The 25,007-nt window shown below is 41.7% G+C and overlaps 3 non-coding genes and 5 pseudogenes across 3 annotated transcripts; all 8 read right to left on the bottom strand.

The window, feature by feature from the left end:
* Positions 1 to 1,188: 1,188 nt before the first annotated feature.
* LOC141267989 (5S ribosomal RNA) lies at positions 1,189 to 1,308 on the bottom strand (annotated as a pseudogene).
* A 624-nt stretch (positions 1,309 to 1,932) lies between these two features.
* LOC141266500 (5S ribosomal RNA) lies at positions 1,933 to 2,051 on the bottom strand. The gene has a single exon (XR_012320536.1). It is a non-coding gene; the product is annotated as a 5S ribosomal RNA (ribosomal RNA).
* Positions 2,052 to 2,992: 941 nt separating this feature from the next.
* Positions 2,993 to 3,112, bottom strand: LOC141268552 (5S ribosomal RNA; annotated as a pseudogene).
* A 7,661-nt stretch (positions 3,113 to 10,773) lies between these two features.
* LOC141267964 (5S ribosomal RNA) lies at positions 10,774 to 10,893 on the bottom strand (annotated as a pseudogene).
* A 621-nt stretch (positions 10,894 to 11,514) lies between these two features.
* Positions 11,515 to 11,633, bottom strand: LOC141266582 (5S ribosomal RNA). Its single transcript, XR_012320614.1, has one exon. It is a non-coding gene; the product is annotated as a 5S ribosomal RNA (ribosomal RNA).
* Positions 11,634 to 12,592: 959 nt separating this feature from the next.
* On the bottom strand, positions 12,593 to 12,712 carry LOC141268280 (5S ribosomal RNA; annotated as a pseudogene).
* A 621-nt stretch (positions 12,713 to 13,333) lies between these two features.
* Positions 13,334 to 13,452, bottom strand: LOC141266730 (5S ribosomal RNA). The gene has a single exon (XR_012320757.1). It is a non-coding gene; the product is annotated as a 5S ribosomal RNA (ribosomal RNA).
* A 1,024-nt stretch (positions 13,453 to 14,476) lies between these two features.
* On the bottom strand, positions 14,477 to 14,596 carry LOC141269893 (5S ribosomal RNA; annotated as a pseudogene).
* Positions 14,597 to 25,007: the final 10,411 nt, after the last annotated feature.

The raw sequence follows: 25,007 nt of genomic DNA, 5'->3' as shown, positions 1-25,007 counted from the left end.
CAATTAAGCTAATAATGGACAATTACTTTATAACTAATTATTGTATGTACCTGCTGAAATCTGATTCTTTTTAATGGACAATCCAAGAATAAATAGATACATTTTTTTATAAGAATATCGTGATATTGATACTTTGAGAAGTCCTCAGTAGAAAAAAATAATACAGGAAGAGTATTATTTTACAGTCTCCCATCCAAGTAATAACCAGGCCCGACCCTGCTTAGCTTCCAAGATCAGATGAGATCAGGCATGTTCAGGGTGGTGTGGCCATAAACGGAGACAAACCTCTCACTTGCTGCTTTTCTACTTTGACGTCTGGCTGGCGGCTGCCCTTTCCAGTGCTCAGCAAGACCAGGTCCTTTTGTGCTTTCCCTTCTCTTCAATTTTTTTGCTGGCTTCCTTAAAAGGTCTTGTAGACACTGATCGGCTGCAGCGCTGTCAACGGAACGTCAGCTTCACGGCCAATGCCACAGGCCGGGAGCAGAGGCGAGACTCACCGGTAGACCCGGGTAGGGTGAGTAGAGCGCGGTTAGTTGCTTTCTAATAGCTTGCAGCCGGGGATTAACTTTTAATGAAAGGGAACAATCCCTTTGACTGTCTGCAGTGCGCCACACCTAGGAAGCGCACTCTCACACACAAGCCAGCATGCACACGTGCTCGCACGTGACAACACCCCCTATCTGCCCCTACAACCTCTCCGTCACCATGCGTCAGACTCTCCTGCCTGTTTTATGATTTCAGGGGCCTAGCAGGAATCAACCCCTCCCTCCCCAATTCCTTCCGCACCTTCCTTGCCTTCCTTGCACTGAGGTTAGCCCTTTGGCAGCCGTCTGGCTTGGTTACACAAGCTTCTTTGCAGAGAAACATGTTACTTCTGCTGGCCCTCGCTAGGCGGCCGGCATCCAAAACCTTCCCTGGGCACCTGCTGAAAGCCTGGCCCCTTCACGGCCCTGAGTGCTTTTAACGCCATCATTTCCACACGACGAGCTGCGGAGTCAATAAGCACTCCTAGCCGTGGCAAGGAGCTCGGTGTCAGGCCTGCGTGAAGGCGTCAGGGTAGCGTATTTAGCTGCCAACTGGCTCAGAGGCCTTGGGGCTTCCATCATCTAAGTTACTTAAGGTCGGTGTCTGGCAAGACGCCGTTCCATGCTAGCCGAGCTGGGCAGTAGGGCAAAACGTCATCAAAATGGTCTACAGCACCCGGTGTTCCCAGGAGGTATCCCATCCAAGTACTGTCCGAGCCCAGCCCTGCTTTGCTTCCAAGATCAGACGAGATCAGGCGTATCCAAGGTGGTATGGCCAGTAGACACTGCTCGATCCATCGCCCGGCCAGCCTTTCTCAGGATCGCTTGGTGGCGAGCAATCTGGCCGTGATGGGGCGGGCTCTGAAGGGTCCATGCAAAGGCTGTGCTGTCCCTACAGGTGTGGTTTGTTTAGCAGTGATTCACCCTCCGCATCAGGTGTCTTCAAAAATGTCTCGGCGCAGGGTCAACCGCAGGCTAAACCCTTCATCGCGGTAATGTGACAGAAAGAGCCAGCTGGACCCGTAACTTGGGGGCGGAGCGAGACGTCCAGGGGTTAATGAAGGAAGAGGGTGAGATGGTTGCCAGTGACTTTGATCTGCTCTTCAGGGGGGAGGGTCGTGCTGCCTGCAAAGGTCTTCTGCTTGGGGTTACCGGTGGTTGCCTCAAGCCATGCGGGAGACGCTGGTCCTGGTGAAAAGGAGCCTAGTATTAAAAGTAAAGAAGCAACAGTGCTGGAGGCCCACGGTGATCAGAAGGATGCTGGTATTTTGCAGAGATGAAATAGCGCAAGAGAGAAAGCAAATGAAAAAAAGAAAAGAGAATGAATGTGTGCACTTGTGAAAGGGAATGGAAAAAAGGCATAGAAGAGAGTGCCCCCTGCTGGTCGAAGGAAGTAAGAAGAAGCAAAAGCCTACAGCACCTGGTATTCCCAGGCAGTCTCCCATCCAAGTACTATCCAGGCCCAACCCTGCTTAGCTTCCAAGATCAGATGAGATCGGGCGTGTTCAGGGTGGTGTGGCCATAGATAGAAACAAGCCTCTCACTTGCTGATTTTCTACTTTGACGTGTGGCTTCCGGCTACCCTTTCCAGTGCTCAGCAAGACCAGGTCCTTTTGTGCTTTCCCTTCTCTTCAATTTTTTTGCTGGCTTCCTTAAAAGGTCTTGTAGACAGAAGGCCCCACTCAGAGCCGCTGAGCTCACTGATCGGCTGCAGCGCTGTCGACGGAACGTCAGCTTCACGGCCAATGCCACAGGCCGGGAGCAGAGGCGAGACTCACCGGTAGACCCGGGTAGGGTGAGTAGAGCGCAGTTAGTTGCTTTCTAATAGCCTGCAGCCGGGGATTAACTTTTAATGAAAGGGAACAATCCCTTTGACTGTCTGCAGCGCGCCACACCTAGGAAGCGCACTCTCACACACAAGCCAGCATGCACACGTGCTCGCACGTGACAACACCCCCTATCTGCCCCTACAACCTCTACGTCACCATGCGTCAGACTATCCTGCCTGTTTTATGATTTCAGGGCCCTAGCAGGAATCACCCCCCCTCCCCAATTCCTTCCTTACCTTCCTTGCCTTCCTTGCACTGAGGTTAGCTCTTTGGCAGCCGTCTGGCTTGGTTACACAAGCTTCTTTGCAGAGAAACATGTTACTTCTGCTGGCCCTCGCTAGTCGGCCGGCATCCAAAACCTTCCCTGGGCACCTGCTGAAAGTCTGGCCCCTTCACGGCCCCGGGTGCTTTTAACGCCATCATTTCCACACGGCGAGCTGCGGAGTCAATAAGCACTCCTAGCCGTGGTAAGGAGATCGGTGTCAGGCCTGCGTGAAGGGCAGCGGGGTAGCGTACTTAGCTGCCAACTGACTCAGAGGCCTTGGGGCTTCCATCATCTAAGGTACTTAAGGTCGGTGTCCGGCAAGGCGCCGTTCCATGCTAGCCGAGCTGGGCAGTAGGGCAAAACGTCATCAAAATGGTCTACAGCACCCGGTGTTCCCAGGTGGTCTCCCATTCAAGTACTGTCGGAGCCCAGCCCTGCTTTGCTTCCGAGATCAGACGAAATCGGGCGTATCCAAGGTGGTATGGCCAGTAGACGCTGCTCGATCCATCGCCCGGCCAGCCTTTCTCAGAATCGCTTGATGGCGAGCAATCTGGCCGTGATGGGGCGGGCTCCGAAGGGTCCATGCAAAGGCTGTGCCATCCCTACAGGTGTGGTTTGTTTAGCAGTGATTCACCCGCCGCATCAGGTTTCTTCAAAAATGGCTCGGCGCAGGGTCTCCTGCAGGCTAAACCCTTCATCGCGGTAATGAGACAGAAAGAGCAAGCTGGACCCGTAACTTGGGGGTGGAGCGAGACGTCCAGGGGTGAATGAAGGAAGAGGGTGAGATGGTTGCCAGTGACTTTGAGCTGCTCTTCAGGGGGGAGGGTCGTGTTGCCTGCAAAGGTCTTCTGCTTGGGGTTACCGGTGGTTGCCTCCAGCCACCCGGGAGACGCTGGTCCTGGTGAAAAAGAGCCTAGTATTAAAAGTAAATAAGCAACAATGCTGGAGGCCCACGGTGATCAGAAGGATGCTGGTATTTTGCAGAGATGAAATAGCGCAAGAGAGAAAGCAAATGAAAAAAAGAAAAGAGAATGAATGTGTGCACTTGTGAAAGGGAATGGAAAAAAGGCATAAAAGAGAGTGCCCCCTGCTGGTGGAAGGAAGGAAAAAGCAAAAGCCTACAGCACCTGGCATTCCCAGGAGGTCTCTGTTAAATGGTTAATTATGGAAATTCATTTGGAATGTTAATCGATAATCTTTTTTCTGAGTTCTATGCCTCAGCCATCGTGTCTAGTTGACATGCGCTATTTGTGTGTGTACTTTTGGTTCACTACCATATGTAGAACAGGTGTCCATACGACTGGCTATAAAAGCCCATGGTACAGAAAGGGGGGGCTCTCTTGCTCTGCCCACCCCACAAGACACAGAATCTTCATGCTGAGAAGCAGATGACATGTAGGCCTGGACACATGCTGGACAAAGACATGATTTACCAGCCAGGATCCAAGGAAAGATGGGTGAATCTCAACAATTAAGCTAATTATGGACAAATGGACAATTACTTTATAACTAATTATTGTATGTACCTGCTGCAATCTGATTCTTTTTAATGGACAATCCAAGAATAAATAGATACATTTTTTTATAAGAATATCGTGATATTGATACTTTGAAAAGTCCTCAGTAGAAAAAAATAATACAGGAAGAGTATTATTTTACAATGGTGAGCCAGCCAGTCCTGTTTTTTTGTTTTTTAAATTAAGTAAGTGAATTTCTTCCATAAACAAGGGGGGAGTCCTGACGAGCTGAACAGCTGTTGTTCACTTGTCAGTAAATTCACTAGTTTGTCACGAGAAGCAGAAAGGACCTACAGACTGAGGAAAGACAGGAAGCAGAGGTACTATCAAGGAACAGAATCACACAGCAAAAGAATCAGACGAACTGAAGACAGGACGTGCTGATAAAGAGAAGCCAAGGAATCTTAAGGTAAGCAAAATATGGATATAATTTCTTCTTTTGCTAAACAAAGTAATATTAATTTCAAAGTTAATGTAGGAGATGACATAGAAGTTTTGTGGCTCAGTTTATACAAAGAATGTGAATTGCAGAATTTACAGTTAACTTCTAAATTGGTAAATAGAGACAAACAGAAATTGAGAAATATTCTACATTTGGTAGATTTTTTTCATAGTCTTGTGTTAGAGATTTCTAAGCAGGAAAATAGTGTAGAAGTGTCAGACGGTGATACTGATTCTGACTGTAATGTGGAAAATGAACAAGAAGTAAGACACGTGTCTGTAACTGAAGGTGACCTTGGGTCTGACCAAGAGACGGACATACAGAAACCTGACATGGGAGGAGACATGACTGACATACGAGAAACCGAAATACTAGGTGATGTGGGAGGAGACGTGAGTGACGTAGGAGGAACGGACGTACAAGAGCCACTAAAAATATCAGAGAATTTTGGAATTACCCAGGCTCAACTCCAAATTAAAATGAGGAAAAATTTGCTGAAATTATAGAAAATCATGCCAAAATATGATGTCAAAATCCATGCCTGTAGAAATTCAGAGACATTTGAGAGCTTCTCTGATAAGTTTGATTTATCCAATGAGGAGAGGAATCAATTATTTAAAATATGGATTCCTGTGACATTGTCCAGACGTTTACATTTAATGCCCTGTGAAAATGACTCTCCTAATGGATGGGAAAATGATTCGGACAGATTAAGATATTTGATTTATTGTGTCACAAAGGATTTTCCCAACATAGAAGATCTGCAGAAACTAAGGATTGGTAGGAAGTAATGTACATATACATTCATGTCCATATTTGAACGGTTGTACAAAGCTCTCATCAAAAATGGAAAAGTACAACATATGATAACAACTTTTGTACAAAAATTCAAATTCCTAAATTCAGTTTCCCAAGTTATGGCATCACAAAAAAATTCATTATTTGAATGTGCGCAGATGCTGGATTTTGTTAGAAAACATGAGAATCGTGAAAAGAAAATAAATCAAGCTAAATTTATAAAACCAGGAAAGGTAAAATCTTACCAAAAGCCAATATCAAACTCTCCTAGACTGAGTCATCCCCATAGTGAACTCTATCAAATACGCAGAAGATTTCATATATGTTATAAGCCATATCAGCCAGTGCAAAGATCCATCTCTCCACAGAATGAGTTAATTCTCAGTCAGAACTGTGATTCTCTAAAAAGGAAAATGGCTGAAACTGATGGACAGAGACAGGTGAGACGACCAACTCACAGTGACGTCATGGAATGTGGACAGAAGAACAGGCAGTTCTCTGAGGTTTTGAAGGATAGAAAAATGTCTTTACTAAAAAGGGCGTTAATGGGGATATTTGAGAGAGACAGAAGATTTGGTTTAGGGAGTGGCTAAGGAAAAACTGCAATTATAATGTTGTATCAAAATGTAATACAATGTCTCAATATTTATTTATAATCTTATACAGTAAAATTGTAGTTACATAGTTTCTAATAGTTCATATATATATATATATATATATATATATATATATATATACACTTGTCTAAGTATTGCGTGTGATTGTATTTATATATACGTTTATAAAATATATATATATATATTAATTAATAAATTAGAACTTCATATATATAAATTTAAGTAGCAATATTTTGAATTACATTAGAACCAACCAATATATGTATAAGATATTTAAATAATTCTGTTTCTGTATGAATTTGATATTTAATTTTATTTTCTTATATTTCCTTAGAGTTTTCATTCCAAAGCAGGATTTGATCAAAGAACTCTAAAATGGATTTATTTCTTTATTCACACAGGAAGTGAAAAAATTGAATTTTTTTTTGTGTATAACATTTTAAAATAATAACAATATATCTAGTTGAACTATAATATATATGTAATACTTATTAATTCTTTTGTGTTGCTAATATTTTCTGTGCATGAAGTGTTCGTGCAAATTAAAGTAGCTTTACAGCATGACGTGTGACAGCTGCGGCCTTTGAACTTTGAGCTAATAGTATAGGATCCCATTCATTCTATTTTCAACTGATGTAACTTAAGACCAGGCAGCCAGTGAAAAAAGAATCTAAGACAAGAGTTTTTTCAAGTGTCTGAAATTCCAGTGACTTACTGTCATATTATATAATATGTACTTGGGGAATATTCAAAGAAATATAAAGATATTCAATTGATATGGCAATGAGCATTAATAAATTGGGATACAACAATTTTGGGTTAAATATATATATATATATATATCTAAAACTTCATATGTGGAATGTTTGAGTTGAACAGATCTGTGAATGTCAGAGTGAAGGTGACAGATGAGTAAATCAGCAGCTGCTAAGTGTGATTGATGTGACAGAGGCCTCGTATGTTTGTATGTTTGAAAAAAAAAATGTTTCTTTATGTGAAGGTACAAAAATATATTTAATTCTGAGGAAATTATAATACATAATTAGGTATTATTTACATATATATATTTCTATATTTCTTTAATAATTATTATTTCTTGATTTAACTAATAGTGGATAAGGGCAACCACACATCAAAATGGTTTACAAAGCAAATTTATATTTAGAATAATTTTCCACATGATAATATTCTTGAATAACTATAATATTATTTTTAATGGTTACCTAAATACGTACACACCTCTCTTTAGTCAAATCTATGCTACTCATCGATATGAAATTTATGCACAATATTTCTAGAAGAATAATTATTTTTAATTTGGTTCTGATATATACATAAATTTTATAAAATAATATTTTTGGTATTAAGGGGGAAAATGTGTTTTTGATCCTGATTACATAATCACTTTTGATCAATACTTATTTTCCACACATTTTAATAAAGAAGAAATAATAATAAGGTACTATGGTATAATTAAGAAGGGTATTACATGCAAAGTTGCATAATTTAATAATTTTTGGTGGTACAAGGTTATGACAAATATGAAATCATCCAGATAATGGAGATATAAGGGTATTTTTTATGGAGAATATAATTACTCTGCATTTGTCATTAAAATTTAAAGGCCTTATTTTTATTTTTATTCTTATTTTTACTCTTAATTTTATTTTTCATTTTTAAAATTTTATTCTTACTTTATACTTCTTATTTTTCTATTTTTTCATTTTTTAATTCTCATTTGATTTTATTTGAGTTCAATATCTCAATTGAGAAAACACATTAATATTTAATAAAGTAATGTCTAATACAAGAGTATTGCTTCATTAAATATATATTGCTAAGGAAAAAAATGTTTACATTTTCTGAGTAAACACAACAATTCATTCATTCATTTATTCATTCATTCATTCATTCATACATTCATATATTTATTCATTTTGGTTCAGGAGTATACATTCTTTGATATTATTGGTTTAATAAAGATATAAAAACTTGTTTTTTCAAAATACACTGACACCTATGGGTTGGAAAAGGTAATTACACCTATGACATAAAAATGTTCTATCATATGGAGAACTTGATTGATAATGAATTATTATCTATTGTTGTTTATTATTCCAAACATAATTTATTTTAATATTTTGATAATAATTAGATGGATATTACTGATTGCTATGGTACGCTGTGACATTATAGGTTAGGAAAAACTGCCAGATTTGGTATCAGATTAGGGAATGAAGACTTCAATCAAGACATCGCAATTATGAATTCTATCTTAATAGAGACTTTTAATTTTTATAAATCAAAGAGATTCTCAAAAGTTACAAGAAGAAGCAACTGATATCCGGACGTCTCAGAAGGTAACAGGTGTGAATGCTGAGTGTTATAATAGACTGTGTCCATTACATACAATACAATTCACACCACTGATCACCAGGACGGCAGAGGACGATGATCCTATATGTACTGTGTTGTGTTCAAGTTTCATCACGTTCCAGTGGTTTCTTATCACCTGCAACGCTTCAATGAAAGCTGGTGAACAGGTAATACCTGGCATATGTGTGTTGTATATAAAGGACTGAGTACTGGTTATGGTGCTATATAAAGCAGGAAAGTGTCAAGTTAACCCTTGCTTTACTGACCGAAGACGTCACATCTGTTCCAAAAGTGACACGAGACCAGTGCGGACACACGGAAGATTCCAAAGACGATCCAACGTAAGTCCAGGTGACACTGCACAGATATTAAAGCTACATTTCATCCATGGACTTTGTTTTCTTATCAACTGACACACATGATCTTTCTAATAAAGAGTACAGTTTATGGACTGAACAATAATGAACACAATTATGGACTGTACAATATCTACATGCTGTAATTTATTTCAAAAGAGTTTTCATCTAAAGACTGTGTTATAAAAGAACCAAGAAGAAGACGAGACGACGACCCGATGACATCAGATGATGACGATTGAACCCGCGATTGCTTCAATTTAAATATAGGGAAGTATAATTATACATATTAAATTAATATTAGTCACGGCTTACCATAACATGAATTCACATCATTATATAACAATAATCCGATATTGATACTATTATTACTATTATTATTATTATGGAAATTTAATGATATTGCCAAGGAAGAAGGAAAGAAAAAATGATTGATGAATGTATCTTCTTTTGAGAAATTTCAGTTAAAGTCCTTTTATTCTCAAAAAAGTGGGAAATGTTAAATGGTTAATTATGGAAATTCATTTGGAATGTTAATCGATAATCATTTTTCTGAGTTCTATGCCTCAGCCATCGTGTCTAGTTGACATGCGCTATTTATGTGTGTATTTTTGGTTCACTACCATATGTAGAACAGGTGTCCATACGACTGGCTATAAAAGCCCATGGTACAGAAAGGGGGGGCTCTCTTGCTCTGCCCACCCCACAAGACACAGAATCTTCATGCTGAGAAGCAGATGACATGTAGGCCTGGACACATGCTGGACAAAGACATGATTTACCAGCCAGGATCCAAGGAAAGATGGGTGAATCTCAACAATTAAACAATTAAGCTAATTATGGACAAATGGACAATTACTTTATAACTAATTATTGTATGTACCTGCTGCAATCTGATTCTTTTTAATGGACAATCCAAGAATAAATAGATACATTTTTTTATAAGAATATCGTGATATTGATACTTTGAGAAGTTCTCAGTAGAAAAAAGTAATACAGGAAAAGAGTATTATTTTACAGACTCCCATTCAAGTACCAACCAGGCCTGACCCTGCTTAGCTTCCAAGATCAGATGAGATCGGGCGTGTTCAGGGTGGTGTAGCCATAGGCAGAGACAAGCCTCTCACTTGCTGCTTTTCTACTTTGACGTCTGGCTGCCGGCTGCCCTTTCCAGTGCTCAGCAAGACCAGGTCCTTTTGTGCTTGCCCTTCTCTTCAATTTTTTTGCTGGCTTCCTTAAAAGGTCTTGTAGACACAACGCCCCACTCAGAGCCGCTGAGCTCACTGATCGGCTGCAGCGCTGTCGACGGAACGTCAGCTTCACGGCCAATGCCACAGGCCGGGAGCAGAGTCGAGACTCACCGGTAGACCCGGGTAGGATGAGTAGAGCGCGGTTAGTTGCTTTCTAATAGGCTGCAGCCGGGGATTAACTTTTAATGAAAGGGAACAATCCCTTTGACTGTCTGCAGTGCGCCACACCTAGGAAGCGCACTCTCACACACAAGCCAGCATGCACACGTGCTCGCACGTGACAACACCCCCTATCTGCCCCTACAACCTCTCCTTCACCATGCGTCAGACACTACTGCCTGTTTTATGATTTCAGGGCCCTAGCAGGAATCACCCCCCCTCCCCAATTCCTTCCGCACCTTCCTTGCCTTCCTTGCACTGAGGTTAGCTCTTTGTCAGCCGTCTGGCTTGGTTACACAAGCTTCTTTGCAGAGAAACATGTTACTTCTGCTGGCCCTCGCTAGGCGGCCGGCATCCAAAACCTTCCCTGGGCACCTGCTGAAAGCCTGGCCCCTTCACGGCCCCGGGTGCTTTTAACGCCATCATTTCCACACGGTGAGCTGCGGAGTCAATAAGCACTCCTAGCCGTGGCAAGACGTCGGTGTCAAGCCTGCGTGAAGGCGGCGGGATAGCGTACTTCGCTGCCAACTGGCTCAGAGGCCTTGGGGCTTCCATCATCTAAGTTACTTAAGGTCAGTGTCCGGCAAGGCGCCTTTCCATGCTAGCCAAGCTGGGCAGTAGGGCAAAACGTCATCAAAATGGTCTACAGCACCTGGTGTTCCCAGGAGGTCTCCCATTCAAGTACTGTCCAAGCCCAGCCCTGCTTTGCTTCTGAGATCAGACGAGATCGGGCGCATCCAAGGTGGTATGGCCAATAGATGCTGTTTGATCCATCGCCCGGCCAGCCTTTCTCAGGATCGCTTGGTGGCGAGCAATCTGGCCGTGACGGGGTGGGCTCCGAAGGGTCCATGCAAAGTCTGTGCCGTCCCTACAGGTGTGGTTTGTTTAGCAGTGATTCACCCGCCGCATCAGGTGTCTTCAAAAATGTCTCGGCGCAGGGTCTCCTGCAGGCAAAACCCTTCATCACGGTAATGTGACAGAAAGAGCAAGCTGGACCCGTAACTTGGGGGCGGAGCGAGACGTCCAGGGGTGAATGAAGGAAGAGGGTGAGATGGTTGCCAGTGACTTTGAGCTGCTCTTCAGGGGGGAGGGTCGTGTTGCCTGCAAAGGTCTTCTACTTGGGTATACCGGTGGTTGCCTCAAGCCACGCGGGAAACGCTGATCCTGGTGAAAAGGAGCCTAGTATTAAAAGTAAAGAAGCAACAATGCTGGAGGCCCACGGTGATCAGAAGGATGTTGGTATTTTGCAGAGATGAAATAGCGCAAGAGAGAAATCAAATGAAAAAAAGAAAAGAGAATGAATGTGTGCACTTGTGAAAGAGAATGGAAAAAAGGCATAGAAGAGAATGCACCCTGCTGGTGGAAGGAAGGAAAAAGCAAAAGCCTATAGCACCTGGTATTCCCAGGCGGTCTCCCATCCAAGTACTAACCAGGCCCAACCCTGCTTAGCTTCCAAGATCAGACGAGATCAAGCGTGTTCAGGGTGGTGTGGCTGTAGGCAGAGATAAGCCTCTCACTTGCTGCTTTTCTACTTTGAAGTCTGGCTGCCAGCTGCCCTTTCCAGTGCTCAGCAAGACCAGGTCCTTTTGTGCTTTCCCTTCTCTTCAATTTTTTTGCTGGCTTCCTTAAAAGGTCTTGTAGACTCAACGCCCCACTCAGAGCCGCTGAGCTCACTGATCGGCTGCAGCGCTGTCGACGGAACGTCAGCTTCACGGCCAATGCCACAGGCCGGGAGCAGAGGCGAGACTCACCGGTAGACCTGGGTAGGGTGAGTAGAGCTCGGTTAGTTGCATTCTAATAGGCTGCAGCCGGGGATTAACTTTTAATGAAAGGGAACAATCCCTTTGACTGTCTGCAGCGCGCAACACCTAGGAAGCGCACTCTCACACACAAGCCAGCATGCACACGTGCTCGCACGTGACAACACCCCCTATCTGCCCCTACAACCTCTCCGTCACCATGCGTCAGACTCTCCTGCCTGTTTTATGATTTCAGGGCCCTAGCAGGAATCACCCCCCCCTCCCCAATTCCTTCCGCACCTTCCTTGCCTTCCGCACCTTCCTTGCCTTCCTTGCACTGAGGTTAGCTTTTTGTCAGCCGTCTGGCTTAGTTACACAAGCTTCTTTGCAGAGAACCATGTTACTTCTGCTGGCCCTCGCTAGGCGGCCGGCAATCAAAACCTTCCCTGGGCACCTGCTGAAAACCTGGCCCCTTCACGGCCCCGGGTGCTTTTAACGCCATCATTTCCACACGGCGAGCTGCGGAGTCAATAAGCACTCCTAGCCGTGGCAAGGAGCTCGGTGTCAGGCCTGCGTGAAGGCGGCGGGGTAGCGTACTTAGCTGCCAACTGGCTCAGAGGCCTTGGGGCTTCCATCATCTAAGTTACTTAAGGTCGGTGTCCGGCAAGGCGCCGTTCCATGCTAGCCGAGATGGGCAGTAGGGCAAAACGTCATCAAAATGGTCTACAGCACCCGGTGTTCCCAGGAGGTATCACATCCAAGTACTGTCCGAGCCCAGCCCTGCTTTGCTTCCGAGATCAGACGAGATCAGGCGCATCCAAGGTGGTATGGCCAGTAGACGCTGCTCGATCCATCGCCCGGCCAGCCTTTCTCAGGATCGCTTGGTGGCGAGCAATCTGGCCGTGACGGGGCGGGCTCCGAAGGGTCCATGCAAAGGCTGTGCCATCCCTACAGGTGTGTTTTGTTTAGCAGTGATTCACCCGCCGCATCAGGTGTCTTCAAAAATGGCTCGGCGCAGGGTCTCTTGCAGGCTAGACCCTTCATTTCGGTAATGTGACCGAAAGAGCAAGCTGGACCCGTAACTTGGTGGCGGAGCGAGACGTCCAGGGGTGAATGAAGGAAGAGGGTGAGATGGTTGCCAGTGACTTTGAGCTGCTCTTCAGGGGGGAGGGTCGTGTTGCCTGCAAAGGTCTTCTGCTTGGGGTTACCGGTTGTTGCCTCCAGCCACCCGGGAGACGCTGTTCCTGGTGAAAAGGAGCCTAGTATTAAAAGTAAATAAGCAACAATGCTGGAGGCCCACGGTGATCAGAAGGATGCTGGTATTTTGCAGAGATGAAATAGCGCAAGAGAGAAAGCAAATGAAAAAAAAAAAAGAGAATGAATGTGTGCACTTGTGAAAGGGAATGGAAAAAAAGCATAGAAGAGAGTGCCCCCTGCTGGTGGAAAGAAGGAAAAAGCAAAAGCCTACAGCACCTGGTATTCCCAGGTGGTCTCCCATCCAAGTACTAACCAGGCCCAACTCTGCTTAGCTTCTGAGATCAGACAAGATCGGGCGTGTTCAGGGTGGTGTGGCCATAGGCAGAGACAAGCCTCTCACTTGCTGCTTTTCTACTTTGAAGGCACAGACAAGCCTCTCACTTGCTGCTTTTCTACTTTGAAGGCACAGACAAGCCTCTCATTTGCTGCTTTTCTACTTTGAAGTCTGGCTGCCGGCTGCCCTTTCCATTGCTCAGCAAGACCAGGTCTTTTTGTGCTTTCCCTTCTCTTCAATTTTTTTGCTGGCTTCCTTAAAAGGTCTTGTAGACAGAAGGCCCCACTCAGAGCCGCTGAGCTCACTGATCGGCTGCAGCGCTGTCGACGGAACGTCAGCTTCACAGCCAATGCCACAGGCCGGGAGCAGAGGCGAGACTCACCGGTAGACCCGGGTAGGGTGAGTAGAGCGCGGTTAGTTGCTTTCTAATAGCCTGCAGCCGGGGATTAACTTTTAATGAAAGGGAACAATCCCTTTGACTGTCTGCAGCGCGCCACACCTAGGAAGCGCACTCTCACACACAAGCCAGCATGCACACGTGCTCGCACGTGACAACACCCCCTATCTGCCCCTACAACCTCTACGTCACCATGCGTCAGACTCTCCTGCCTGTTTTATGATTTCAGGGCCCTAGCAGGAATCACCCCCCCCTCCCCAATTCCTTCCGCACCTTCCTTGCCTTCCTTGCACTGAGGTTAGCTCTTTGTCAGCCATCTGGCTTGGTTACACAAGCTTCTTTGCAGAGAAACATGTTACTTCTGCTGGCCCTCGCAAGGCGGCCGGCATCCAAAACCTTCCCTGGGCACCTGCTGAAAGCCTGCCCCTTCACGGCCCCGGGTGCTTTTAACGCCATCATTTCCACACGGCGAGCTGCGGAGTCAATAAGCACTCCTAGCCGTGGTAAGGAGCTCGGTGTCAGGCCTGCGAGAAGGGCGGCGGGGTAGCGTACTTAGCTGCCAACTGGCTCAGAGGCCTTGGGGCTTCCACCATCTAAGTTACTTAAGGTCGGTGTCCGGCAAGGCGCCGTTCCATGCTAGCCGAGCTGGGCAGTAGGGCAAAAACGTCATCAAAATGGTCTACAGCACCCGGTGTTCCCAGGAGGTCTCACATTCAAGTAATGTCCGAGCTCAGCCCTGCTTTGCTTCCGAGATCAGACGAGATCAGGCGTATCCAAGGTGGTATGGCCAGTAGACGCTGCTTGATCCATCGCCCGGCCAGCCTTTCTTAGGATCGCTTGATGGTGAGCAATCTGGTGGTGACGGGGCGGGCTCCAAAGGGTCCATGCAAAGGCTGTGCCGTCCCTACAGGTGTGGTTTGTTTAGCAGTGATTCACCCGCCGCATCAGGTGTCTTCAAAAATGGCTCGGCGCAGGGTCTCCTGCAGGCTAAACCCTTCATCGCGGAAATGTGACAGAAAGAGCAAGCTGGACCCGTAACTTGGGGGCGGAGCGAGACGTCCAGGGGTGAATGAAGGAAGAGGGTGAGATGGTTGCCAGTGACTTTGAGCTGCTCTTCAGGGGGGAGGGTCGTGTTGCCTGCAAAGGTCTTCTGCTTGGGGTTACCAGTGGTTGCCTCCAGCCACCCGGGAGATGCTGGTCCTGCTGAAAAGGAGCCTAGTATTAAAAGTAAATAAGCAACAATGCTGGAGGCCCACGGTGATCAGAAGGATGCTGGTATTTTGCAGAGATGAAATAGCGCAAGAGAGAAAGCAAATGAAAAAAAGAAAAGAGAATGAATGTGTGCACTTGTGAAAGGGAATGGAAAAAAGGCATAGAAGAGAGTGCCCCCTGCTGGTGGAAGGAAGGAAAAAGCAAAAGCCTACAGCACCTGGTATTCCCAGGCGGTCTCTGTTAAATGGTTAATTATGGAAATTCATTTGGAATGTTAATCGATAATCATTTTTCTGAGTTCTATGCCTCAGCCATCGTGTCTAGTTGACATGCGCTATTTGTGTGTGTATTTTTGGTTCACTACCATATGTAGAACAGGTGTCCATACGACTGGCTATAAAAGGCCATGGTACAGAAAGGGGGGGCTCTCTTGCTCTGCCCACCCCACAAGACACAGAATCTTCATGCTGAGAAGCAGATGACATGTAGGTCTGGACACATGCTGGACAAAGACATGATTTACCAGCCAGGATCCAAGGAAAGATGGGTGAATCTCAACAATTAAGCTAATTATGGACAAATGGACAATTACTTTATAACTAATTATTGTATGTACCTGCTGCAATCTGATTCTTTTTAATGGACAATCCAAGAAAAAATAGATACACTTTTTTATAAGAATATCGTGATATTGATACTTTGAGAAGTCCTCAGTAGAAAAAAATAATACAGGAAGAGTATTATTTTACAATGGTGAGCCAGCCAGTCCTGTTTTTTTGTTTTTTAAATTAAGTAAGTGAATTTCTTCCGTGAACAAGGGGGGAGTCCTGACGAGCTGAACAGCTGTTGTTCACGTGTCAGTAAATTCACTAGTTTGTCACGAGAAGCAGAAAGGACCTACAGACTGAGGAAAGACAGGAAAAATAGGTACTAACAAGGAACAGAATAACACAGGAAAAGAATCAGACAAACTGAAGACAGGACGTGCTGATAAAGAGAAGCCAAGGAATCTTAAGGTAAGCAAAATATGGATATAATTTCTTCTTTTGCTAAACAAAGTAATATTAATTTCAAAGTTAATGTAGGAGATGACATAGAAGTTTTGTGGCTCAGTTTATACAAAGAATGTGAATTGCAGAATTTACAGTTAACTTCTAAATTAGTAAATAGAGACAAACAGAAATTGAGAAATATTCTACATTTGGTAGATTTTTTCCATAGTCTTGTGTTAGAGATTTCTAAGCAGGAAAATAGTGTAGAAGTGTCAGACGGTGATACTGATTCTGACTGTAATGTGGAAAATGAACAAGAAGTAAGACACGTGTCTGTAACTGAAGGTGACCTTGGGTCTGACCAAGAGACGGACATACAGAAACCTGACATGGGAGGAGACATGACTGACATACGAGAAACCGACATACTAGGTGATGTGGGAGGAGACTTGAGTGACGTAGGAGGAACGGACGTACAAGAGCCACTAAAAATATCAGAGAATTCTGGAATTACCCAGGCTCAACTCCAATTTAAAATGAGGAAAAATTTGCTGAAATTATACAAAATCATGCCAAAATATGATGTCAAAATCCATGCCTGTAGAAATTCAGAGACATTTGAGAGCTTCTCTGATAAGTTTGATTTATCCAATGAGGAGAGGAATCAATTATTTAAAATATGGATTCCTGTGACATTGTCCAGACGTTTACATTTAATGCCCTGTGAAAATGACTCTCCTAATGGATGGGAAAATGATTCGGACAGATTAAGATATTTGATTTATTGTGTCACAAAGGATTTTCCCAAAATAGAAGATCTGCAGAAACTAAGGATTGGTAGGAAGGAATGTACATATACATTCATGTCCATATTTGAGCGGCTGTACAAAGCTCTCATCAAAAATGGAAAAGTACAACATATGATAACAACTTTTGTACAAAAATTCAAATTCCTAAATTCAGTTTCCCAAGTTATGGCATCACAAAAAAATTCATTATTTGAATGTGCGCAGATGCTGGATTTTGTTAGAAAACATGAGAATCGTGAAAAGAAAATAAATCAAGCTAAATTTATAAAACCAGGAAAGGTAAAATCTTACCAAAAGCCAATATCAAACTCTCCTAGACTGAGTCATCCCCATAGTGAACTCTATCAAATACGAAGAAGATTTCATATATGTTATAAGCCATATCAGCCAGTGCAAAGATCCATCTCTCCACAGAATGAGTTAATTCTCAGTCAGAACTGTGATTCTCTAAAAAGGAAAATGGCTGAAACTGATGGACAGAGACAGGTGAGACGACCAACTCACAGTGACGTCATGGAATGTGGACAGAAGAACAGGCAGTTCTCTGAGGTTATGAAGGATAGAAAAATGTGTTTCCTAAATTGGGCGTTCCTGGAGATATTTGAGAGAGACAGAATCATAGAATGTAGAGTTGGAAGGGACCTCCTTGGTCATCTGGTCCAACCCCCTGCTCCAAGCAGGATTCACTAAATCATCTCAAACAGATGTCTGTCCAGCCTCTGTTTGAAGACGTCCATTGAAGGGGAACTCACCACCTCTCGTGGCAGCCTGTTCCACTCATTGATCACCCTCACTGTCAAAAAGTTTTTTCTAATATCTAATCTGTGTCTCCTCCCATTTAGTTTCATCCCATTGCTTCTAGTCTTTCCTTGTGCAAATGAGAATAAAGATGATCCTTCTACAATGTGACAGCCCTTGACATATTTGTAGACAGCTATTAAGTCTCCTCTCAGTCTTCTTTTTTGCAAGCTAAACATTCCCAAAGATTTGGTTTAGGGAGTGGCTAAGGAAAAACTGTAATTATAATGTTGTATCAAAATGTAATACAATGTCTCAATATTTATTTATAATCTTATACAGTAAAATTGTAGTTACATAGTTTCTAATAGTTCATATATATATATATATATATATATATATATATACACTTGTCTAAGTAGAGATTGCGTATAATTGTATTTATATATACGTTTATAAAATATATATATATATATTAATTAATAAATTAGAACTTCATATATATAAATTTAAGTAGCAATATTTTGAATTACATTAGAACCAACCAATATATGTATAAGATATTTAAATAATTCTGTTTCTGTATGAATTTGATATTTAATTTTATTTTCTTATATTTCCTTAGAGTTTTCATTCCAAAGCAGGATTTGATCAAAGAACTCTAAAATGGATTTATTTCTTTATTCACACAGGAAGTGAAAAAATTGCATGATTTTATGTGTATAACATTTTAAAATAATAACAATATATCTAGTTGAACTATAATATATATGTAATACTTATTAATTCTTTTGTGTTGCTAATATTTTCTGTGCATGAAGTGTTGGTGCAAATTAAAGTATCTTTACAGCATGACGTGTGACAGCTGTGGCCTTTGAACTTTGAGCTAATAGTATAGGATCCCATTCATTCTATTTTCAACTGATGTAACTTAAGACCGGGCAGCCAGTGAAAAAAGAATCTAAGACAAGAGTTTTTTCAAGTGTCTGAAATTCCAGTGACTTACTCTCATATTATATAATATGTACTTGGGGAATATTCAAAGAAATAGAATCATAGAATCATAGAATGGTAGAGTTGGAAGGGACCTCCTGGTCATCTGGTCCAACCCCCTGCTCAAAGCAGGATTCACTAGATCATCTCAGACAGATGTCTGTCCAGCCTCTGTTTGAAGACGTCCATTGAAGGGGAACTCACCACCTTTCGTGGCAGCCTGTTCCACTCATTAATCACCCTAACTGTCAAAAAGCTTTTTCTAATATCTAATCTGTGTCTCCTCCCATTTAGTTTCATCCCATTGCTTCTAGTCTTTCCTTGTGCAAATGAGAATAAAGATGATCCTTCTACAATGTGACAGCCCTTGACATATTTGTAGACAGCTATTAAGTCTCCTCTCAGTCTTCTTTTCTGCAAGCTAAACATTCCCAAATCCTGCAACCGTTCCTCATAGGACATGGTTTGCAGACCAGTCACCATTCTGGTCGCTCTTCTCTGAACTTGCTCCAGTTTGTCTATGTCTTTTTTAAAATGTGGTGCCCAAATCTGTACACATTATTCCAGATGAGGTCTGACCAAAGAGGAGTAAAGACCGATAATGACTTCACGTGATCTAGACTGTATGCTTCTGTTAATACATCCCAGAATTGTATTTGCCTTTTTTGCTGCTGCATCACACTGTTGACTCATGTTCAGTCTATGATCTATTAGTATACCTAAGTCTTTTTCACATGTACTGTTGCTTAGCTCTATTCCTCCCATTCTGTATATGCTTTTTTCATTTTTTATTGCCCAGATGTAGTACTTTGCATTTTTCCCTGTTAAAAACCATTCTGTTGGTTGCTGCCCACTGCTCCAGTTTATTTAGGTCTTTTTGAATCCTCTCTCTCTCTTCTCTAGTATTAGCTATCCCTCCTAGCTTTGTGTCATCAGCAAATTTAATCAGTTTACCCTCAATTCCTTCATCTAGTTCCAATTCTCCTTGTTTGTTGCTCATGCTTTGTGCATTTGTATAAAAACATTTTAGTTTGTGATTGGTTTCTCTTCCTCCCATATTTTTATTATTTAAATTGTTTTGTCTTTGTTCTTCCTTTCCACTTCCAGTAGCAGAGATCTCAATAGTATTTGTCAGCTGTATGGCTTTTTCTGGCCTTTTGCTTCCCTTCCCACATTGTTCTAGTTTAAAGCTCTTCTGATGAGTGTAGCAAGGCGACTTCCAAATACATGTTTTCCAGTCTTCGTAAGGTGCACCCCATCTCTAGCAAGTAGTCCATCGTATAGGTAATTCATTCCGTGATCCAGAAATCCAAATCCTTGTTGACGGCACCATCGACGTAGCCAGTTGTTCACCTGTAGAATCTTATTCCACCTCATTGTTCCATGGCCATCCACTGGGAGGATGGATGAGAAGACCACCTGCGCTCCCAATTCTTTCACTTTCTTGCCTAAGTCTTCAAAGTCACTGCAGATGGTTTACAGGTCCTTTCTTGCCGTGTCATTTGTCCCCACATGTAGTAGCAGGAATGGGTAGTGATCTGTAGGTCTGAAGAATCTTGATATCCTGTCAGACACATCTTTAATTTTTGCTCCTGGAAGACAGCACATTTCTCTTGAGGTTATGTCTGGTCTGCAGATAGCGGCCTCTGTTCCTCTTAACAGGGAATCCCCCATGACCACCACTCTCCTTTTTTTCTTCACAACATTCTTCTTTTTCCATCCAGGAGGATTCTGAGGGCTTACAAGGTTATTCATTGCTGGCAAAGTCTTATTTTGCTGTATTTTTTCATGGTTCTCCTGCGTGAGAGCCTGGTACTGGTTCCTGAGCAGTATCTGTGCTGACTGCCTCTCGATCCTCCTGCTTCTGTGGGTCACATGCTTCCATTCCTCTGTTTCGTCAGGTGCAGTTCGAATTTCTTCTCCTTCTGAATCATGAAGAGATAATTCTGCTCTGTCTAAGAACTCTTCACCTTCCTTAATGATTTTCAAGGTAGTTAACCTCTCTTCTAGATTTCGCAACTTTTCCTCCAACAGGGACACAAGCTTGCATTTCTGGCATGTGAAGTTTGGCTTTTCCACTGGCAAGTCTGTGAACATGTAGCAGGATATGCAGCTCACCAAATAGCTCCTGGACTCTTCCATGTTCTTATTGTTAATGTTCTGAAAACAGTGAAAAAAGGTAAAAAAAAAGCTTTACCGATGTCCTCTTTTCAGCTCCAACAGCCAAAATCCAGTGTTCTTTGAGCTCGCGGAGACTCTTCACTTACCCCAAAATGCAGTGGGAATATGCAAATTATCTCCTCAGGACTCCTCCCCTGGTTTACCGATGTCCTCTTTTCAGCTCCAACAGCCAAAATCCAGTGTTCTTTGAGCTCGCGGAGACTCTTCACTTACCCCAAAATGCAGTGGGAATATGCAAATTATCTCCTCAGGACTCCTCCCCTGGTTTACCGATGTCCTCTTTTCAGCTCCAACAGCCAAAATCCAGTATATAAATATAAAGATATTCAATTGATATGGCAATGCGCATTAATAAATTGGGATACAACAATTTTGGGTTAAATATATATATATATCTAAAACTTCATATGTGGAATGTTTGAGTTGAACAGATCTGTGAATGTCAGAGTGAAGGTGACAGATGAGTAAATCAGCAGCTGCTAAGTGTGATTGATATGACAGAGGCCTCGTATGTTTGTATGTTTGAAAAAAAAAATGTTTCTTTATGTGAAGGTACAAAAATATATTTAATTCTGAGGAAATTATAATACATAATTAGGTATTAAAGTGCCTACAAGTAGTATTCAACCCCCTGCAGATTTAGGTGGTTGACACATGCGGAATTAACTTGGCATTGTGACATTTGTACTGTAGATCAGCCTGGAAGTGGGAAATGCACTGCAGCAACTTTTTTTTTGTTTTTTTGTTTTTTTAAAACGTTAAAAGTTAATTCAGAGTGTCATTTATTATTCAACCCCTCAAACCACAAGAATTCTGTTTGTTCCCCCTAAAGTATTAAGAAGTAGTTCAGGCACCAAGAATAATGAGCTTCACATGTGTGGATTAAAGATCTATTTGCCAGCCTTTTCTGACTATTTAAGACCCTCCCCAAACTTGTGAACAGCACTCAGACATGGTCAACATGGGAAAGACAAAAGAGCATTCCAAGGCCATCAGAGACAAGATCGTGGAGGGTCACAAGGCTGGCAAGGGGTACAAAACCCTTTCCAAGCAGTTGGGCCTACCTGTCTCCACTGTTGGGAGCATCATCCGTAAGTGGAAGGCTTATGGAACTACTGTTAGCCTTCCACGGCCTGGACAGCCTTTGAAAGTGTCCTCCCGTGCCGAGGCCAGGATTGTCCGAAGAGTCAAGGCTAACCCAAGGACAACAAGGAAGGAGCTCCGGGAAGATCTCATGGCAGTGGGGACATTGGTTTCAGTCAATACCATAAGTAACGTACTCCACCGCAATGGTCTCCGTTCCAGACGAGCCCGTAAGGTACCTTTACTTTCAAAGCGTCATGTCAAGGCTTGTCTACAGTTTGCTCATGATCACTTGGAGGACTCTGAGACAGACTGGTTCAAGGTTCTATGGTCTGATGAGACCAAGATCGAGATCTTTGGTGCCAACCACACACGTGACGTTTGGAGACTGGATGGCACTGCATACGACCCCAAGAATACCATCCCTACAGTCAAGCATGGTGGTGGCAGCATCATGCTGTGGGGCTGTTTCTATGCCAAGGGGCCTGGCCATCTGGTCCGCATCCATGGGAAGATGGATAGCACGGCCTACCTGGAGATTTTGGCCAAGATCCTCCGCTCCTCCATCAAGGATCTTAAGATGGATCGTAATTTCATCTTCCAACAAGACAACGACCCAAAGCACACAGCCAAGGAAACCAAGGCCTGGTTCAAGAGGGAAAAAGTCAAGGTGTTAGAGTCGCCTAGTCAGTCTCCTGACCTTAACCCAATTGAAAACTTGTGGAAGGAGCTCAAGAATAAAGTCCACATGAGACACCCAAAGAACCTAGATAACTTGGAGAAGATCTGCATGGAGGAGTGGGCCAAGATAACTCCACAGACCTGTGCCGGCCTGATCAGGTCTTATAAAAGACGATTATTAGCTGTAATTGCAAACAAGGGTTATTCCACAAAATATTAAACATAGAGGTTGAATAATAATTGACCCACACTTTTATGTTTAAAATTTAATAAAATTCAACTGAGCAACATAACTTTTTGGTTTGTAAGATTTATGCTTCTGTTCATAAAACCTACTCTCGTTTGCAGTTTGAAGGCTCTAACTTATTTGCATCTTATCAAACCAGCTAAATCTGCAGGGGGTTGAATACTACTTGTAGGCACTGTATCTACATGTATATATTTCTATATTTCTTTAATAATTATTATTTCTTGATTTAACTAATAGTGGATAAGGGCAACCACACATCAAAATGGTTTACAAAGCAAATTTATATTTAGAATAATTTTCCACATGATAATATTCTTGAATAACTATAATATTATTTTTAATGGTTACCTAAATAGGTACACACCTCTCTTTAGTCAAATCTATGCTACTCATCGATATGAAATTTATGCACAATATTTCTAGAAGAATAATTATTTTTAATTTGGTTCTGATATATACATAAATTTTATAAAATAATATTTTTGGTATTAAGGGAGAAAATGTGTTTTTGATCCTGATTACATAATCACTTTTGATCAATACTTATTTTCCACACATTTTAATAAAGAAGAAATAATAATAAGGTACTATGGTATAATTAAGAAGGGTATTACATGCAAAGTTGCATAATTTAATATTTTTTGGTGGTACAAGGTTATGACAAATATGAAATCATCCAGATAATGGAGATATAAGGGTATTTTTTATGGAGAATATAATTACTCTGCATTTGTCATTAAAATTTAAAGGCCTTATTTTTATTTATATTCTTCTTTTTACTCTTAATTTTATTTTTCATTTTTAAAATTTTATTCTTACTTTATACTTCTTATTTTTCTATTTTTTCATTTTTTAATTCTCATTTGATTTTATTTGAGTTCAATATCTCAATTGAGAAAACACATTCATATTTAATAAAGTAATGTCTAATACAAGAGTATTGCTTCATTAAATATATATTGCTAAAGAAAAAAATGTTTACATTTTCTGAGTAAACACAACAATTCATTCATTCATTTATTCATTCATTCATTCATACATTCATATATTTATTCATTTTGGTTCAGGAGTATACATTCTTTGATATTATTGGTTTAATAAAGATATAAAAACTTGTTTTTTCAAAATACACTGACACCTATGGGTTGGAAAAGGTAATTACACCTATGACATAAAAATGTTCTATCATATGGAGAACTTGATTGATAATGAATTATTATCTATTATTGTTTATTATTCCAAACATAATTTATTTTAATATTTTGATAATAATTAGATGGATATTACTGATTGCTATGGTACGCTGTGATATTATAGGTTAGGAAAAACTGCCAGATTTGGTATCAGATTAGGGAATGAAGACTTCAATCAAGACATCGCAATTATGAATTCTATCTTAATAAAGTGTTATAATAGACTGTGTCCATTACATACAATACAATTCACACCACTGATCACCAGGACGGCAGAGGACGATGATCCTATATGTACTGTGTTGTGTTCAAGTTTCATCACGTTCCAGTGGTTTCTTATAACCTGCAACGCTTCAATGAAAGCTGGTGAACAGGTAATACCTGGCATATGTGTCCTGTATATAAAGGACTGAGTACTGGTTATGGTGCTATATAAAGCAGGAAAGTGTCAAGTTAACCCTTGCTTTACTGACCAAAGACGTCACATCTGTTCCAAAAGTGACACGAGACCAGTGCGGACACACGGAAGATTCCAAAGACGATCCAACGTAAGTCCAGGTGACACTGCACAGATATTAAAGCTACATTTCATCCATGGACTTTGTTTTCTTATCAACTGACATACATGATCTTTCTAATAAAGAGTACAGTTTATGGACTGAACAATAATGAACACAATTATGGACTGTACAATATCTACATGCTGTAATTTATTTCAAAGGAGTTTTCATCTAAAGACTGTGTTATAAAAGAACCAAGAAGAAGACGAGACGACTACCCGATGACATCAGATGATGACGATTGAACCCGCGATTGCTTCAATTTAGATATAGGGAAGTATAATTATACATATTAAATGAATATTAGTCACGGCTTACCAAAACATGAATTCACATTATTATATAACAATAATCCGATATTGATACTATTATTTCTATTATTATTATGGAAATTTAATGATATTGCCAAGGAAGAAGGAAAGAAAAAATGATTGATGAATGTATCTTCTTTTGAGAAATTTCAGTTAAAGTCCTTTTATTCTCAAAAAAGGGGGAAATGTTAAATGGTTAATTAT

Source organism: Phyllobates terribilis, unplaced genomic scaffold (assembly GCF_046119375.1).
Source record: "Phyllobates terribilis strain yellow unplaced genomic scaffold, ASM4611937v1 Scaffold_4__5_contigs__length_816908805, whole genome shotgun sequence".
Classification (NCBI taxonomy): domain Eukaryota; kingdom Metazoa; phylum Chordata; class Amphibia; order Anura; family Dendrobatidae; genus Phyllobates; species Phyllobates terribilis.
Note: the sequence above shows the minus strand (reverse complement) of the source record. Positions and strands in the feature narration are given on the sequence as shown.